This window comes from Larus michahellis, chromosome 2 (assembly GCF_964199755.1).
Source record: "Larus michahellis chromosome 2, bLarMic1.1, whole genome shotgun sequence".
In the NCBI taxonomy this organism is placed as follows: domain Eukaryota; kingdom Metazoa; phylum Chordata; class Aves; order Charadriiformes; family Laridae; genus Larus; species Larus michahellis.
The window spans coordinates 132,945,802-132,963,575 of NC_133897.1; the positions used below are offsets into that span (position 1 = coordinate 132,945,802).

At 39.4% G+C, this 17,774-nt stretch overlaps 1 protein-coding gene across 8 annotated transcripts in view; it reads left to right on the forward strand.

The window, feature by feature from the left end:
- Positions 1-17,774, forward strand: part of SULF1 (sulfatase 1) — a 154,522-nt gene that overhangs the window by 33,584 nt on the left and 103,164 nt on the right. For 7 of the 8 annotated variants that reach the window (XM_074577243.1, XM_074577237.1, XM_074577241.1 and 4 more), the window contains 2 exons: positions 15,029-15,096; positions 17,366-17,463. The gene's annotated coding sequence lies outside the window, so the exon portion shown is untranslated. Of the gene's footprint in view, positions 1-11,144; positions 11,281-15,028; positions 15,097-17,365; positions 17,464-17,774 lie in introns of those variants that run through there. The other variant, XM_074577238.1, reaches the window with a different exon arrangement.

Consider the following 17,774-nt stretch of genomic DNA (forward strand, 5'->3'; position numbering starts at 1 on the left):
GTTGGGCAGGCAGGATTTCCTCTTGGAAACCTTCAAAGGCACTTGCCTCTTTCAGTTGCACATGTAGAGATGGAGCTTACACACTTGCTTTACTAGGATTGCTAAGGAGCTTAAGCTGGAGGCACTTGATATCATCTTGAGTTTCATGGTTGGCTCACAGATGAGCAATGCCATGGATAAACACTGTCTGTATTTAAACAGCTGTGATGTAATTCCTACACAGCTCTTTAAGGTGTCTCCTATACTTTCCACAGAAGAAAGCGCAAAGCAGGTCTTTCCTTTGAACAGCAGGACCTGTGATTCACTTGAAGAGACTAGGATGCTCATTTTAGATTAAACGTAGTTGAGGTACTGGCTGTAGAAAGGGGACACTGTACTTATCCAAAGTGTCATCCGTTTCAATGCTGGGCTATGCCGACAAGAAAAATGCATAGCCTTTTCTTTCTAAGTTATATAAGTTACAGAAATGTTTTAAAAATCACCCGCTGTTTCTACTTGAAGGAATGTCTTGAAGGCCTGTGGAGCAGATAAAACTTGGGGGGATCAGAGATGTTGATGGTGCCTGCAAGTGCTAAAGGTGTATTGAGGAATAATGGATGATCTTACAGGGGTATGATGTTGGACAAAGAATGGAAGAAAGACAGAATTGCAAAAGATTCAGTACCCATGTTTCTGGATTTAGCTATGCTAAATCTGTTGAGGACTATCTTCCACTGACTTGGCTGCCTCGGGGCATGCCGGTCACAAATTGGAGAACAGTAGTGCAATAATAATAGTGCAATAATGCTCTAGTGGCAGAGATTGTAGGTTGTTTGGTTGGACTCAATGATCTTAAGGGTACGTTGCAACCATGAAGAAGATTCTGTGATTCTGTAATAAACTGAACATGCTGTAAATAATCAGCACAGAATGCCTTTTAACTATAACTTTTTCCAAGGACTGCAAAAAAGCTAACAATACTAAATTTTAGAACAATATTTGGGTTTTTGTAACTTGTTATCAATAAAGAAGTCTGCATTAAGCCAACCTTTCTAGTAATTTTTAGCAAAGATTGCCTTGGTGTCATTCCCCCCTATGTTATTGAAGAGGGTGGCTGTAATACCTGAGTTCCTGAATGCATCCCTAGTAAAGCACAAGTGAATTTACCTTGTTGTGATTTATATTACATCTAGAGTCAATTTATGAACTGAGACTGTAACGCTATCTACTTGGCCACCATTGTGTAGGATTTAGGGAGACCATTACCGTAGTTAGACCAATAAAATTGTTCTGAAGTTAACCCAAGTTTATGTGCAAGACATTCTAGTACTTTCTTTTATCTCTGTATCAGTAGAGGGCTGGCATTTCTTATCTCACTGGAAACTTCAGTCCATTGCTGGTATATAGGCCCACAGCAGAAGGCTTCCTGTGCTCTATTGCTCTGCAACTTCTAAGCGCAAAAGGCCACTGAGTTATTTTTTTTGTTTCCTTTTGCTTGGTATGGAGAATTCCTCTAAAGCATGGATCCTCTGAAGTGAGGAATGGTAAACTGAAGAGACTTTGAGGGCTGCATGGTCCGGGATCACCAGGCTTCTCAAAAAAATAACAAATAGTTCAACATAGAAAGATGAGCAGCCACAAAGATCTGTTGAAACAGGTACGTCCCTTTTGCAGGTCTTTTCCATCTTATGCAGCTCATGTCCAGTTTTCCCTTTCACTAAATTGCTCTGCAAACTCTTCTTCTCCACAAATTTTGCAATTTTTTGTACCTCAGCAACTTGTGAAAGATTTGAGATGCAGTATAACCATATGCCAAGAAATAGGTCTGTTTTACAGGTACTCATTTTGGTCTTGGGTACCATGGGTACCTTCAACATAAAAAAGAAGTCTATCAAATCCTGTGAATCCTTTAGACCGGAGAATAGTTACCATGATGGGCTGGAAAAGCCAGGTAAAAGGAGGGCGTGGCTAGCGAGAACTGAGGTCCATGCTGTCGTGGACAAGTGACGTTGTGCAACCACATCCTGACCTTGTCCATTTTAAGGAACCCGGTGTACCTTGTGTGTAAGCCTGGAGAATTCACTGCTCTTTCTGGCAGCTGGACAGGATGAGCAGTGTGAGAAGACTATGCGTGCTTTGTTTATTGCTCCTTTTTTGTGTCATGTAAGAATCCTTGATTGTTGTCAGAAACCTGCATAGTTATTGGAAAGAACCATGTGCCGAAGAGCTTAGACGCATCTTTGTGTGGTGAGCGAGCTCTGTGGTAATACTCCGGAGCATACCTAGCACACTGCCGACTCTCTGTCAGTCTCCCTTTGGGTATTGGTTCAAGGTTACTTTGAATAAAACAGTTTTCTACATATTCTGCACTGTTTACTGAGCTCATTGACATGAGCATCAGCAGCTCCAGTTGGGATGAGTGATACTACTGCTGTGACCTGTCCGTTTCACTCCTCTGCTGGAGATTACTAATGGAGTGCATGCACACGCCTTAGGAGCGCCAGTGCAAAATCCAACGCAGGACAACTTTCTAATTTGCCACAAGAACATTTGCCCTTCAGTCAGAGACAGTTCAGATAACAAGCAACAGTCATTCAGCCATTCTACATTTGCTGCACTAATACAGCTGTAAACTGAACTGTGACACCGGTGCTACTATCACAGTGGAAAAGAGACATGTGAAGCATCAGCGTGTTGAATCTGGTAGATATTTGAAATATTCACTGTTTTTTTTAGTATCCAACTACCTATAGCTGCCAGAACTTCCACTTTTCTCCTGCCTGCAATAGAAAAGTATGCTGGGCTTTTTAGATTGGAGTTGATCTCAGTAATGCATTGATTTATGGGTCTGGTGTTTTTTGAAGTCATACTTTACTGTCAAACAACTAATTTTTAGAAAAAGTGTTGCAGATAGTTTGGATGACAGCCTCACAGAGGGCAGAGCAGGTCTCCAAGAATGCCTCACCACTCTCTTCCAGACACCTTGCTGAGTCACATCTGGTATGAAATGAGGAGTCCCTGTTTCAGCCCTTATCTTCAAAGCTCTGTGTGGGACACTCTCATTGTTTGAAGAAGTTCTTTGCCTTGCTTCATCATGAATCATCAACATCTACACTTAATATGAACAATGGTGGATGAAAATTCAGGTGGGCACTGAACTGCCATTCTGATGCTATAGATAGAGGCATCACAAATGAGCCTGGGTGAATAGGCAACTTCTAAAACACACAGAGTAGGAGTCTGAATCATGGCTGATAGATCTCCCAAAGGAATGTAGACCAGATTTGCCGAGTAGAGGATGGAAAGAAAATACATTTTCCCCCTCCCTCCCTCAGTGGCATTTCAGTGTGCTTCTTGCACACGTCCATTGATCCATCCACATGTCAGTCTGCTCAAAGGTATACTTACCTTTTCTCCCAGGAGAAATCCTGCATGTGGTTTTGCACAACCAAACATTTCTAGGGCATTTAACAAGTGTCATATTCTATTGTCCAATACCCATAGCTGCTATAATCCATTATAGTGGTAGGCCAAAAAGGAGCTAATCTGTTTTCTCAGCAGTTTGGAAATGACATGCCTGGAGACCTTGGAAGTCTTGGAGTGCTGGAGTAAAGTTCTTGCTTCCTTAGAAGCTTCATGTAAAACAAAAATCTTCTGCTTTGGTAAAGACACACATGTCCTGGGAGCTGTTCAGTTTAAAGTGCATGGAATTACATGGGATGAATGATTACCTTGGGCGTCACGTATTATATAATTTGCAAAGGCTAAAGGTATTATTTCTCTTTTGCTGTTTCTATGTGACCCTCATATTTTTCCCCATTTTGTATACAGTACATGAACTGTTTTCCATTTACGCTTTTATCTTTCAATTTTCCTACTTTAAGGTCTTGTGTTCAATGCTGTCAGGAAACTGCTTTAAATGAAAGTGTGGAGTGATGTGGAATAGTTATAATGAAAGCCAAAAGAATGTGAACCTAATCTTTTTCATAGGAAGTTTCGTTCTGTTCCGTCCCGTGCCCTGCTTAAACACATTGGCCTTTTTTGACCTTTTCCTTGATGAAGGTTAAGTGGGAAATATCTTGGCTGCAGCCTTTCCAGCTTAACCGGAAAGACTTTCCGTAGTTCATGTTTACTTTCCCTGCTATGGGCATTCATCTTTCCTGAATCAAAATTGTTAAACTGGGTTTTCAGAGGGAAATAAATAGCATTTGGTAATGATGATGAAGTGTCAAGCCTTCCTCTCATGTCTCCAGCTCTGTTTTGCTAGTGATGATTTTGCCAGTCCTCTTGCTAGAGATTAACAAATCTCAGGAGAAAATCTCGGTTTGGTTAATGGGTTCCTCCCAAGCATCGTCTTTGTTTGCATTAAGAACAAATGTAAAGAATTGTTACATTTGCAATTTATGAATACTGAGTGTATTGCTTCTGCAAAAACCTAGAAGTGTTGCCCTGTTTTCCATCTCTATTAGGGCATCTTCTGTGCCTACCCTAACATACACAGAGTGAGACAGAATGGTCTTGGCTCAATGGAGGGGACTATTCCTCATCCTTGTTGTGCTCGCTCCAAAATACTTTGGTCATCTACCTGTAAAAGAGTTTGAGAGCGAGCGGGATCTATGTCCTCAGGACACTGCTGCTTTTAATGGAAAGGCTGTCTTGTTCTTCAGTTGTCACAGTCCTGAGAGGAGAAGAGCTAGGTCTGAACTCAGTCCCAGTAGTAATCATTGCAGAATTTTGCAGTTTGGGATGTCTCCATTTGTTATGCCACAGCAAATTGTGCTCCATGGGGCTTTGTTATGAGAGATGCCACAATGTTCAGAGACGGTATGAGAGCTGACTGTGTAGTGCAGGGAAAGAACAAGCCATTCTTTAACCTCAAATTTCATTTTTGGTTTAGTTCTCAATTTAATCGAGCCACTTCTTGCCCCCAAAACCCCACAATCGTATGATTAGCATTATGTTCTTCCATAAATAATCTGAATGGGGATGTTCAAGTAAAGTCTTTAACCCTCTGTCAAGAATAAGGAAAGTCACCCTTTCCTGTGAAGAGAAGACACTCTCAAACAGGCTTCTCATAAACATATTAAACATCTCATATACTCACAGAATGATCACTGGAAAATTCAGGTTGGAAGGTTCTCGGGAGGTCTCGTTTCCTGCTCAAACTAGGCTCAGCTATGAGATCAGATCCAGTTGCTCAGGGCTTTAGCCAGCTGGATCTTGAAAACCCCAGGAGATGGAGAGTCCACAATGTCTTGGGCAACTTGTTGCGCTACTTGACTTTGTCACAGGGAAGAAGCTTGTTTTATTTATATCCATTTTGACTCTCTTTTGCTTCAGTTTATGCCCATTATCTCTTGCACTCCTGCCACGCACTGCTGTCTCCTGAATGAGTCAGCTCTATCTCCTCTATAACCCCATTACAGGTACTGGAGAGCTGCTGTGAGGTCCCCTGAAAGCCAGCTCATCTCCAGGCGGAACAATCCCAGGTTCTTGCTGAAGGGCAAGTGCTCCATCCCTCGACTATCTTGGTGGCCCTCCACTGAACTTGTTCCAGTTTATCATTGCTGGTTTTGTACTGTGGGCCCAAAAAGTGGGCACAGTACTCTAGGTGCCATCTAATGAGCTCTGAGCAAAGGGAGATGTGACTTCTCTCAATCTACTTGTTATGAGGCTCTTAATAAAGTCCAGGATGCTCTTGGCCGCCTGTGCTCCCTGACCACACTGCAGGCTTGCTGTCTAACATGACCCCCACGTCCTTCTCAGCAGAGCTATTCCTCAGCCAGTCCATCCCCAGCCTGTATACTTGCAAGGGGCTTCTCTTTCCCAGATGCAGGACTTAGCATCTGTCCTTGAAGAATTCCATAAGGTTTCTGATGGTCCATTTCTCCAGTTCACCTAGGTCCCTCTGAATGGCAGCCCTGTCTCAAGGAGATCCACTGCTCCCCCCAATTTGATGTCATCCTCAACCTTGATGACAGTTGCTTATTTTGCTTAAAACACTTGCCATCAAGTTACTGTTTTCATTCTTTTATTTTAAATTAAGTTTTATTCTTGATTTTTGTCCGGAGTTCTCAGTGTCTCTGAGTAAACTGGATAATTATAAAAAGCAGTATATTAAAGCAATCCTCCATTCCAGCTTGTAATTTGTTCCTGATATATGCAGTTGTTTTTAATTCACCTTTAAATAGCTCTTCCAGTCACAGGGAGCTGCAGGACAAATTTTTCTCCAAAATATATTCACATGGGATGGTCCTCTTCCTGTTTTTGGCCAGGTCTGTCACAATGGACATCTTTAAGAAGATCTCCTTCAAAGAATCTCTTTCAAATTTAATGGGTTTCTGTGAAGCCCAACTAAACAGAGTGTTGAAAACTACTATTTAAAACATGCAAACTAAAACCATGCAAGAATTTTATTTTGAGCTTAGGCTTTATTTTCAGTTATGGATTTTTATTGCCTTTTTCAGAAGTTTGAGAGGACTTTAAATGAACTTTGTGAGTCCTGAAATAGATCCTTTTCAAACAACTGCAGGCCACAGTCTGGAACCCTGAAACAGATTTGAAAATTTTGCATCTCTTATCATCAGTGGTATTCTTTCCTCTGAGTTCCTTGCTGCTCTTTAGCAGCACTGGCAATGCTGCCTTCTCTCATCTTCATGTTGCTTGAATTTCCTCCTGTAACTTCATTGTCAATTCTCAGTAGTGGTGGTTCTTACATGCCTCTCTAACTTTAGAACTGCTAATTAAAACAATCTAATTTTAGCCCAACATACATATCTTATTGATGCATGTATTGTCCTTATAAAGTTATTTTAGAATTCTATTTGTTGCCAGATGAGGAGTTAACCGACAGAGCTGAAATTTATAAACTTAAAACATACAAAGTCCAAAGCCACCCTAGTTTAGTGATCATTCCAGGTAATTTCGTTTCCCAATCAGCCTGTCTGATTTCTACCTGAATTTGCTCATACCTGCCCTCTTGAAAAGCTCCCTGCTGTCTGAGCTTAGGAACTTTGTGAGTGGCACTGAACATTCAATTCAGTCAACCCCAAGCATTTCATTAGAACATGTCACTTCTACCAACCTCTGGTAGTATTGTAGGAAACATAATTTTTGTGCAAAATATCTGAATCACTTTTTTAGGTTGTTTGGCATATAAGAGAGGAGATTGACAGCTGACTCGTACGTCATGCAAGTGATGTGACCACCTGCACCATTCAGCCAGTTCTTGAATATTTAGAGTGGAATACATATTTCCTGAAGCTCAGTCCACAGCTGAGCTAACTTTGTCAGAGTTTCACAGTGTGAGGAAATAAAAAGAGAGAAACCTTCATGGATTTTTATAGGGTTGTGGTAAAGGGGAAAACTTGTTTCTGACACTTGTTTATAAGGCTTAGCATTGAAAATACTCAAAATAACCTAAACTTCAGTAACATTTACTTTTTAAAACCTGGTTTATGTCCTGCTATTTTTGGCCTTTTCGCTGAATTAAGTTGCTAGAAAGCATGGTCTGATTCAGTTTTTATCCACCCTTCTTCGCTATCCATCAACTTGTATCTTCTCCAAGGTAACAACTATGTGATGGCAGTCATCACCACGAACCTGTAAACGTCTCTGAAACTAACAGCATTTCTACAATGGCATTTATTGACTTTTTAAATCAGTGCAAACTCGCTTGTATAGATTCCTTAAAACTGCCTCAGCATTCCTCAAATTAATATAACACTCGACCCACACCAGGTTTGTAGCTGTGTGGTAAAGGTACTCCCATAGAACAGGTGTGTGTGACCACTCTTATCTGGAGGATATTTCTAATTTCTTTGGCAGTGCTCTTTCAACCACAAGAGTTTTGACCATATAAAGGTTGAGCACCACCTAGAACCTCCTCAAGAGAATGAGTTGTCTATTCCTGAGCAGGGTAATTTGGAGAATCAAGCTCTGAGAGGCAGAGGTTTCCCTCTTGCTAGCTAGTTAGGTCTACTCTTTGCTTATCAGGGCTATGAGTCTGAAATGCAGTCTTAGACTCCTCACTTGCAGCTTGGAGCCTCAACACGGATCTTTATTCTGCACTGATCCATGATCTCTGATGCCTCGGAGCGATTTCAGAATCACTCCTCCCAGCTGTCGCTCTGTTAATCTCCTGGAGATTAGATGTGCCATTGCAAATAAAGCTGAATGTGCTCCATAGCATCTCTTCGACTACCCCAATCCATAGGTCCGCATATTGATGTAGCCAATTTTAAATGGTAGCTAATATGCCGGGCTATAAACAAGAAGCACTGGGGAGCTCTGCCATTGGAACAGACGTCCCATTCTGCTGTCTCTGTTAGAGGGTCAGTTGCTTTGGCCAGAGATGGGGGAATCGAAAATGAGACAGCTGGAAGAACTAACTTCTTAATTTAACTGGGTACAAATTTCCAAAAGAATGCATCAGGGCCTTGAGTTTTACTGGTGTCTTAATATTGTTCTGTCCTGTATACTGTGATATTAAGGGAAGACTGCTGATACCAATTTTCCCACTTTTACGCTTCAGGAAAAGTTAACAATGTACAATAGAAGAGCTGAATGAAAGAAAGCAGACCCAAGTTTTTTTAAGATCTAAAATAGCTTTTATAACTAAGAGCTTTCAGAGTCCTTCATATTGCTGGAGAAACTCAAAAGATACATGTTTAAAAAAATCTCCTTGGAAGAGGAGACTTAATGTAGCTGAAGCTTAACTCTAATCTAATTTAGATTTTGCGAGTAGGACATGGAAATAAATTGTTTTAGTGAGAACTAGTTTCACCATCATGTTTTAATAAGGGAAGTGAATGTTTGTTCTCTGTGTGTGTGTGCGTGGGAGGCACAACAACAGAAGTAAATCCCTGTATCCCTAGTGTTAGAATTTTTAACTTAGTTTTTCACTCTTTTGGACTTCAGGAATTGTACATTTTTCAGTTCATGATAAGGACTTCCATTAGTATAACAAATTGCACAGGTATGAGAGAAGCAGTGCAAACTATAGCTCCCGGCCAATCCATGAGTTCTTTTGCTTCCATCTTTAAACTAGCTATGCCAATATGGTAATATAACATTTCAACAAAAGAGGATTTTTTTTCCTGAGAACCAAAATTTACTAGCATTCTGTATTATATAATGTACTGAGGATGCAAAATGTCTCTGGTTAGACTGACAGGTCACCTTTTGACTGATAAAAATATATTCCAACTGATTACTACAGCAGTGTTACTTAAGGATAATGGAGTAATAGATACAAATTCATTCCATAATTCCTTTAACCTCAGTAAATGTATTGCATATGTTTAGTGTCTATTGTGGTAACATAAAGCAGAAGTCTTAATTAGTCTAAACAAAACAAATATATGGAGTTTTTAAGTGTGTTTCCAATGTCAGAAAAATTTCTCATAGATTTGCCTTTTTTTTTTTCCTTCACATCTTGGATCAGACGTGAGCAAATGTGTTTGTATGTGTGTTTTCCCCAAAGCACTGAGAAGAATGTAGTGTGAGAATTATCTTTTCCATTCACAGTCATGCTGCTATTTGGTCACATTTCAATCCACTGGAAGGAAAAAAGAAGGTAGGGGGAATTGAAAGCACAACAGAACAGCTTAAATGAGTTCAAACTTCAATGGTGCTGCAACCCTTAACAGAAGGCAGATCTCAGTTGTGTTTATGGAATGGTTCCACATTTCTCAATTAAAAAAAAAAAGTAATAAAAAAATTTAAAAGCAGTGACATTAACAGGATAACATAAAGTTTTATTTCTTATAATTATTTTTCTTTCTGTCTTTTTCAAGTAAACTTGTGCATTCTCCAAATCAGAAGCATAATTTCCAGCAAGTACTCTTTCTTCCCTCCTTCCTTGCCTTCTCATTTTCCACTTGCCTAAATTGCTCCTTAAATATTTAAATTAAGGTCATCTTGCTTTTTGATCCATTGGTTGTAGTGACATCGTTCTTTATGTTCAGAAGGTGATAAGGAGTAGTCAGGTTTCAAGTCACAGTGACTTTGTTATTTTAAGTGTTGAAATGTAGGAAAAGCCTGTTTTCTTAAACCCCTGAGTCATTCCTCTGTCTGAAGCAACCTTGTCTGTAGTTTGTGTTTCTTGCTAAACAAAAGGCTGTATTTGGCTGCTGAAAAAACAACTGCCAGAACAGTAAGGCAAAGGGAGATGCTGATATTTTATCAACTAAGAAAGCACACACATAATTGGGGGCTTATTAACCCTCATCAAGTCACATCTAAGAAATTTCCTGCTCCACCTCCCCCTTCATGTATTTTGAGTAACAGTTAACATTTTAAGTCTATTTTGTGTCTGCCAGAGTCTCCCAAATACCTAACCTGAGATAGACATCCTTTTAAATGCAGATATTATTTATTTTCTTCTCCCACAATTGCGTAGCAGAAATTCAAAAATATCTTACACCCTGAGGAGTTATAACAGTTTGTATAGAAGTTGGTTTCGAGGAACAAGTGCCTGTCAAGTTCAGTCTATTTCAAGAAGATTCTGCCACCTTTATGATATTTCTGAGATCAGTCATATTTGCTTCCACTTTCCTCAGCGATTAATTCCATTGGAATAACGATAACGGAAATATCCCACTTCTGTTCAGTATTGGAACACTTACCAAATCAAACCCTTCGGTTAAATCAAAGTAGGAAAAATTGCAAGTTAAATGTAAAGTGACTTCTTGTGTCAGAACTTAATTAAATCTTTTCTATTATTTTACACTATTTATTATATTTTATTGACTACTACTTTGGCTTTATTGTATTTTTGCTTCACTTCACGGTCAAAATTTTAGTTTGGCTTTCTACTTCTAGCTTAGAAAGCAGAATTTGCCCTTTGTTCTTTTGAAGTGTGAGAGCTGTGTCCAGTTTTGTCACTAGCTAGCTAGCTAAGCACTTGGAAGTGGACTTAAATCCTACAGCCAATGTGTTTTTACAATGTAGCAAAATAGATTCATGCATCAGGCTAACACATTTTTCCAAACGAAGGATGAAATAGTAAGGTAAGTTTTTAGTCACATCCACCAAAATCATGATGGAAAATTAAATGAGCAGAGTCTGTTGTCTCAGGAAAAAAAGACGTATGTAGATTAAATTTATTTAATTTAAGGGGTTTGTTCATGACTATTAAAAGCTGTATTTCTAACTTCAAATAGGTGACACCAAGAAGTTTTCTTCTGCACCGTTTCACCCAGAAGTGCGGGCAGGAGTCATTGTGTGACTGGTGCTGAATTGCCCTTTGCACGTCCATTATGTTGATGACGGAAAATCTTTAGCAAGGAATCTTTAGCAGTAAGTGATAGAAGCCCTTTAGAAGTTAGTCTACTGAGATAATCCCAGTGAGTTATGAATATCTAGGAGCATATGAGATCAGTTTGAACCATCACTGTTTTGTAAATAGAAATAGGTGGTGTGTTGATCTGCATAGGTGGATCGGCCTTTTTTTTTAAAGAACAGATGTTTGCATTGTTATGGCAATACTGATGAATGGGTGGTGAAGCCAGTAAAGTTCACAAGTTGCTTGTATTCTGTGCCTTTTTACTCCTCTGTCTTCTGAATCTATTATGAGCAAGGCTAGACAGCATGGTAACAGTGACAGGCAGCGGGAGAGCACTGTGTGTGCTGGAGCTCCCTTATGTGTCAATAATGGAGCTGCAGTTCTGAGAAATATTAGGATATATCCTTATTCAGAAATACTTCTTACAGTGTCTACTGAAGGCAATGAGAAATACAAGGCCAGAGGAGAATCGAACACTTACATAAATTGTTGTTGCTCAGAATACTCTGCAATCATTCCTATAGATGGTCCAGCAAAAAAGTACCAGATAACTGAAATTGGATTCTCTTGTCCATTTATTGGTATTTGTGAAGTCAGCCACCAAAATGTTTTCCAGGTTATTCTGTTATCAGTGCGTTACAGCTTCAATCATCTTGCACTTGTAGCTTGTGTATAGAATATTTAAACCCTGGAAATACAAAAGCACTTCAAGCGCTCAGAAATCACTGAGTTCTCCACTGGAATAAATTGTTTCCGGATGAAATGGGAAGCTGCTGCATACCCACATTCTTTATGCCGCGCTGGTCTGAGGAAGCAATGAACACATCTCTGGCTGAGTCTGTAGGAAGATGTGGGTCTAGTGTATTTTCCTGTTGTCTGAAAGACCTCCCTTCTGGCATGAAACTGAGTACGTAAATTCAGGACTGACTCAGAGATGGAGTGAGTCACACACAACACTCCCTGCAGTCCCTCAGGTCTTCCTTGGAGGCTTTGTGACTGTGTTTCTTTTGTGAAGTTAAGTAAGATCATTGCAGCCCCAGGACATAGTAACAGTCATATATTACCGCCTCTGGAATGATTCGGAAAACTCTTTATCACCAATATGTCCCAGGTATGGGAAAAGTCCTGCACAAAGTAAACTCTCCTATGTTTTATTGGTTATCTTTGTTACATGGGAAGGATTTCTCTCACTATCACACATACACCTACACTCCCCAAAATTCCCAAACTACGCCATCCAGCAGTATCTAAACACCTGCTGTTCAAAGGCTGAACAGTAAATACTAATCTTGCATTGCAGCATGCTGTAAGCCTTTGCCATCGTGAGATGCTATTAAGTCTCTATCTGTACCACAGTTTGGAAATGTGTTGTGGCAAGGTTCCTGAGTAAGGCTGTATTCAGAATGTAGGTAGTAAATGGTGTACAGAAACCTGAAGAAGAAAAATGAAAGAAAGAAGAAAATTGAAAATGCTCCTGTAATTCCTTTAAACCAGCAGCATTTAAAGAAAATAACGGGTCCTTTTTCCATAGAATAAACTTATGACATAACATCCTCTCTTAAGTCATAATGAACTCGTTTGTGCACCTACAGGAAAGTATTGTACTTTCATATGCTCATGAATGTGGAAAACAGGGATCTGGAAACTTTGACAATGGTAGCTACCATCTCCATGTGTATTTTTCTGCTCTGTAATGGACCAGTTCAACGCCCATTAAAGTTAATGGAAAGATTCCTGCTGATTCCAATGTTGTTGGACTCATTCTTCTGCAATATCATCCGATGGCTTATTTCATCACCACTCTGCCTCATCATCCAATATTTTTAGTCTTTTGTATGTGTAGACAAAGAGGTTCATAAAGCCAATGTTTCACTCCAGCTGGTGATATTAGATGATTCTTGATGTCATCTTATCACACATATTTGAAACTAGCATCTTAAGTGTGGTGGTGAACAAGAAAGAAAAGATAAAAAAAAATCACAATAAAAGAAGGAGATATTTTAAGAAGAAAAAAAAAGAGCTTTTCTTGTCCACATGCAGTCAGCATGTTGATTGTGAACAGGAATGAAGTGAGGATTGTGTTTTAAACATCTTCCCTTGGTTTCATTTGCTGATCTAGCCATTGTTTTTTTCATTAGCTTATTTTCTTGTTGATAATGTTTTTCTTTATTTGCTTTGCTGTTGCATTCTTGGCCATTAGAAAACACTTTCCTTCCAAAAGTTCTTTGCCCAATTTGTTTCCCCTAACAACAACAATAATAGGGAAAAATACTCTTTTTAATAGCAATTCAACGGCCAAAATTCATCCTTTGGTACTTATGTGCAGTCACAATTTCAGTGGGATTTGCACTCATGTTACTGAAGCTAAAAATCTGGCCTTGTGCATCACAGACCACCCCTCCACGTTACTGCAAAATGTAAGGCTTCATTTATGTTTCAAAATTGAGGGAATAATATGATTAATCATCTTCTAGTGTTTGCATGCCTATCGTACTGGGGCTCCTTCACATCCTCTTGTACTGGGGCCGATGGCTAATCTTTCATTGCATCATGTGCTTGAGACTTGGTCCAGCTAACACAGTAAGTGGAAAAACTACGTCAGCTGTGACTTCTTGGCCTTTCATTATATCACAGATTTTGCTATGGGGAAAAAAAATGCTGTAACACTACTGTGCATTCAACCAGCTCTCCTGTGGGAAGAGCTCTGGTGCACTCACCCATCCCTGCCACTGGTCACCTGGGAGTTATTGCACTCAGAAGGTCAGCAGGGTGTTGCTGGCTCCTATGATGTGGTCAAAGGAGGATTTACGTGGCCATTGGGACAGATAAGTTGTGTCGAGTGTGATTGATGGTGGGACTGCTTTTTTAATTCCCAAGCTCTTGGCCCAAGCAATACGCATGCCCAAGAGTGCTGAGGGTATCCACAGAGAAAGGCAAGTCTTCATTAGTTGCCCATAACTTTACATGACATTAATGGTGAGCAGAAAGGTTCAATGGTAGCTAGTGAGAATCACAAAGAAACCGTTCAGTCTGGTTATCCTAGCTATTACAGCACTGCGAAAAAATTGGAAACCAATCAACAAAAAATACATTATTAAAAGCTGGAGAGATTAATCTCTCAAAGAAATAGAGCCAAAACCCCATATTAGGTAACACAATAATAACATTATTTTTCACGTCTCCAATTATTTCATACCTATGTATTTTTATTGTACGTTAAGAGTGTTCAATCTAGATTCTGGGCTTAAATTTTGAAAGTGAAATCCCAGAGGACCTATTGGTTTTCACAGCCACTACCAACTTGAAAACCTAACAGCACATTGGTTTGTTTTCTGATTTATTAGGAAGCAGGCTTAACTGAACTTACTGGCCGGAATCTAAATAAGTCTTGCTGGATTTCTGTTTTGCACCTGCAGAAGCAGCTTTAGAGAGCTACTGCCCTCTGTAGATACTGTACACAGTCAGTACAACCTTCTCAAGAAAAGAATTAAAGAAGAAAGAGAATTGTTGATAAATTAAGGAAATTGCACTTTGCTGTTACCCTTCTCTGCGGAAATTAGAGGCAATGGTCCCAGTGAGGCTTATGGGACAGCTCAAAAACCCATTACTTACGCAATATCTGTCTTATTGTGCTGGAATATTTTCCTAGAAATAGTGTAGAGATAAATACAAGTGATTTGTTCAGGTTTTTTTTCTTTAAAAGTATTATTAAATTTATTGCTTAGAAATTGTCATAACTTTCTATTGCTTTATTTATTACAGAAAAAAAAGACTGAACTGACGAAGAGTGGAAAAATAATGACAATATTTCTTTCCTGCATAAGAAAAAGGTAAGATTTAGAGTACTATAATATTGCAAGTACTTATTTATAGCATAATAGTAACTATGAGGTGAGTTGTTAAGTTCCCAGATACTGTCAGCTTTTTATTTAAACTTATCTAGATCTTCACAGTCTTGGACGCCTAAAAGCGGGTCATTTAAAATTCACAATATTTTCGGAATAACTGAGACAATAAGTCCACTGCCAGGCACTGTATATGCCACTGTATTGACCTGTTCTGCATTAGAGAAGCAAAGATTACATTTCATTTTGTAGCAGCATATTAGGGGTGCATGTATTTCACGTTCCTTGTTTTACACTATCTCCATTTTGGGTTTGTTGAAAGGAGGGTTCATTCTTTTGTGGGTTTTTTTTTTTTCTTCTCACTCCATTTCCTGGAAGCTATAAATGCCCCAGTTTTTTCTGGAATTTTTTTTTTTTTTTTGGGTCACAGGTACCCAGCTGTGCATGAAATAATGCTCCCCATATGTGTTCATTGTTCCCATTGCTGGTGCCTGTGCAAGTCACCAGAGTTTTCCTAATAAGGTTGGGCTTGACCTTTCAGAAGTTCTCAAATGAAGAATCTAACTGCGTTCATCATCCTCACAACAGACAGACTTCCTTGCCACTGCCCTTATAAAACTGCTCTAAGAAACAGTAAAGCATGATTGTTCCAAAACCAAAGTCAAACCACAGAGCTGTTCAAGAGTGCACAAGTATGAGGCAGCCAGGCATACTTCTAGAAGAGTGGTGCACCGGATGGAGGGAAATCCCGAAGAAGTGGAGCAGATGATAGACTGACAGAGAAAGAGAGTTCACAACAGAGGAAACTAAAGCCTAGAGAGAGGCCTTTTCGACTGATGGGCTGGCTTAGGCAGGAAAACCCCGTCTCGTGGTCTCAGTGCCCCCATGTCAAGGCGAGGGTTTCATGATGTATGTGCTGACTGCTGGGGTGGTGGCCCCCAGTTCTGCTCCTTTCTGCCTGCTCAGACAACACTGGCAGCAGTGTGACAACACAGGGAGCCAGGTGACAGAGCTGACCCATCTGAAAACTAATCTGCTTGTCAGTTTGCTGGTATGCTTTTGGCTAGCAGGATTAATACTTGGTCAGATTAGTTCTTTCACCTGGCTCCCTTCAACCCCAAGAGCGTGCGTGCTGGCACACGCCGGAGAGATGTGCTGCCAGGATGGGAGGGGAAGGTGGTGTCTCTTCTGTCAGAAGCTTGTGACTAGTGGAAGATAAGGGAATGTGAAGCTACTGCTCATGCCACCAAAATATTTCCTGTGATCGTGAAAATAAATGAAGCAGAGCTCTTCCGTCAGTGAAACTTTCTCCTGACTGGAGTCACCTATAAGATCCTGCATCTTTGTAGTTGCTCAGGTCAGAAGAGGAGAGAATAGATATGACCGATCCGTTCTTGTCAAAGGAAGATGATGAGTGAGGAATTTAGATGAATATAGTAGATACTGGTAGTTACGTTTCAGCTACCTAAAGACAAAATGGACTCATTTGTGCTAATTTATGCATGATTTCAATATTACCTTATTTTAGAAAAGAGTAAATAAAAGAATGAACAATTATGAAAGCCAGGACAAGTGAAAATTGAGCCAAAACTGAAAATTCTATTAAAATATTGCAAATATTCTCAGCAAATATCCTGCCAAGTTGCAGAACTTAGTGATGGACATCTAGCTATTTGAACCATCCAGTACAATCTGAGGCTGGAGACGTAAAACTTTTGTTAGCTTAACCTGAAGTACTTTTGTACGCTTAACCTGAAGAGGTACAATTCTTTCAAATTTGATAGAGCTCTCCTACAGGGAATACACAAGGAAAGCGCTTTCATTTGATTTTGACAGCTAAATAAAGTATAGCTTATAATTTCGGTCCAGTTATTTTACAATAGTAGAAATGAATAAATGATTTTTTTTTTTTTCTTTTTTTTTTTTGCTCAAGTAGAAGAACATCCACTATAAGTTTTTTTGGCTGTATTAAGGCACGGAAAAGGCAGGTACACATTGATAGGTACTTCAATAATGAACAATATGCTCTCTAATGTTTCAATTATTTTTACTATGGCAGCTTGCTGACTCGTAAGCAAGGTAATTAGACACGGATAAACTTGGATCTGCAGGGTGATTCAGCAAACTAAATAGGAATGAATAAGTTTAGTTTTGCAAACAAATTCTAAATCCAGTATGAACACAGCTTGTGTTACAACTAAAATGTATGATTCCTAGCAGCTATAAGTATTAATGTGTTTTCCCCTTTTTGCAGGTTTTGCCTATAATAAATTCACTGAGCAAGACATACAGACTTCTGTGCAATGCTATGAAAATTAACCAAGGCACATTAACTGCAGGAAATCTTCAAAGGTACAAAAATAAAATGCTTATTCAGTAATTAATTAAATCAAACAAGCCATCAGCATGTGCTACATAGCCTAAGTATTATGTCAGGTCAATAATTAAGCTGTAGTAAATCTTCTGGAGGTTCTATCCTGCCAAACTTTAAAGGCTCAAGACTAACCCAAGGACCCTTAAGATTTTAGTGAGCCAGTAAATGATTACACAGATAGCTTCTCAATCCAAAGCTTGCTACTATTAACTTTCTATTTTTTAAGACATCCAGAAATTGTATGTTTTGTGGTTGTTGAATAATAATACCCTGTGAACAGAATGTATGC